Genomic DNA, 2,158 nt, shown 5'->3' on the forward strand with positions numbered 1-2,158 from the left:
ACATGAAATGATATGATGAAAATCTTGTGAAGTTCCATTCACAATAGACTTGGCCTTTCTTTGGTTTAACTAAAAAAAAAAAAAAAAAAAAAAGAATTTGATTTATGTGACCCAAAACTTTTATCATGCTTTTCAACTGTATATTTTATCAACTTTTATCAAAACTTACTAAAAATCTAATTTTAACTAAATCAAACATGTGCTTAATACTGTTTATTCAGGTGCTGCCACCAATCTTTTGGAATGCTTATCTAAATAGGTCAAACTTTCAATATTGTAACACTATTTGCATAGTGCTTGATAGTGGTCTATTTTTTTGTAAAAACTTTGGAGAGTCCCACTATCAACTAAATTTTCAATCTCTGTCACTAATGTACCCGGAAGATATATAGATTCTTTAAAACATCGTCTATGTAAAGATGCCAGGGGTAAAGTTGAAATGGCAAATTGTCTTTTCATGGTTTGTATATGCAGTAGCTTGAAAATGGGCATTATAGGACATACTACCCCGTTTTGAGCCTTATAAAAGCAGAGAACTGCATCAGATTGGCCTCGGCTTTACATCGCCTAGGTTTAGGTCGGATCGTGGCTCTGACATTGTCACGAACGTGCGAGAGGTCTCGAGAAATTCTGGCTTCAGAAGGTGAGTGTTAAGCAAGATGGAGAAGCAGGGTACGTGGATTACTAACTCATGTACTGCTTGTCTATGAAGCTCGCTAAAGGAGTTAGTCTTTCACGTGCCTGTCTTCCCCATCTTGAACACTCGACCTTAGCATCCCTAGTTCCTTACTGCGCTTGCTGGTGACTTCGTTTCCCAAAGCTAGCTTTATTTGCTGCAGGTAAATTTTTTAACAATGGCTATAGTTCATTGTGTCTAAATCAAATTTATGAATCATTTTTCCCTACTCCTTTCGCTTCATTGAGAACCTATAGCTCGGAAAACTCCTCCCGGGGGGAGGGAGTCCATCCCTTGTCAAAGATGTGATTGGATGCTAGATCTACTTCACTGATGGATCAACATGGATAGAAGATAAACATGGATCGAGTGGGCTAAATCCTGATCAGATATTTCGACAAAGCTTTGGTGAAATTAACACGTGAATATAGTATAAAGTAAGGTGCAGCAGTCACAATCCAGTTGGTAAGGTCTTCATTGAAACTTGACAATTTCTTTTACCTTAATCTTCTAATTATTTGAATGGAATGGCTCTTGATGCAGTAACATTAAGTAGTAAACATTTGTATTATTAATCCATATCTCTATATCAATTGAGATGTATGGCTGAGGGATCTCCATTTCCATTGATCACTAAACCGTGTTTCCTTCGTCAAAAGGCTTAGGCGGTTAGTATAATCATATAGTTCTTCACTGACAGTCATTATCCCATGATACATACTGGAATCAAAATAAACCACAATGCAATATAGAGGCATCGGCGAATTGGGACATGATGAAGAAGAAAAAAGGTCAAGTTTTTTGTCCAACTTCATGTTCAGTTCATCATACCAAACGCAAACAGTTTGGCCTTTACCCTAACTTGTTATTAAACTATAATTGCATTCCAGTGTCCAAAAATAAGTAGAGGCGCATTCGCTCTGACACTTATGATTGATATGGATGGGCCAGGAACCAACAGCAAACATTTCTGCAGCTGCTGGAGGTACTAAGGCCTATTTGGAGATACTTGTAAATGAAATAATATTTTTGTCCAATTTGATTAGCAGGTCATGTTCTTGTCCCCCGTTCCCCATCTTTCTTCTGTTTTATCATGAAACTACGGTGTCCGTGATGCGTAGTCATCTAGTATTGTAATAAATCAATAGAAACTAGATCGATATTCGTTTGGAATCAATGAGGTTTTGGCAACATGTCCGTTCATCATTTCTAAGCTTCCATCGTTCGTCACTTGTTCAGTTCAAGATTTTCTGCTAGGCCATCATTTCTAGGAGAGTATGTTTTTATTTTCTAGATAATTCACTTTTCTCTTTCTCTCTCATCTACTCTCATTCTCTAATCTGCCTACCAATAATGAATAAACAAATATAACATTTTCTACGTTGAAAATAAAATCAATCAAACACATTTAGTTGACAATTTTCAGGCAAATAATTTTCAGACAATTCAATTACTTAAAATTTATTTTTTTAAGGTAAATTT

General features: G+C 36.1%; 1 long non-coding RNA gene across 1 annotated transcript; it reads left to right on the plus strand.

Annotated features, from left to right (window-relative positions):
- The first annotated feature begins 291 nt into the window (after positions 1-291).
- LOC111404062 lies at positions 292-1,882 on the plus strand. Its single transcript, XR_002704641.1, has 2 exons — positions 292-1,467; positions 1,567-1,882. It is a non-coding gene; the product is annotated as an uncharacterized LOC111404062 (long non-coding RNA).
- Positions 1,883-2,158: the final 276 nt, after the last annotated feature.

Source organism: Olea europaea, chromosome 11 (assembly GCF_002742605.1).
Source record: "Olea europaea var. sylvestris chromosome 11, O_europaea_v1, whole genome shotgun sequence".
NCBI classification, from domain to species: domain Eukaryota; kingdom Viridiplantae; phylum Streptophyta; class Magnoliopsida; order Lamiales; family Oleaceae; genus Olea; species Olea europaea.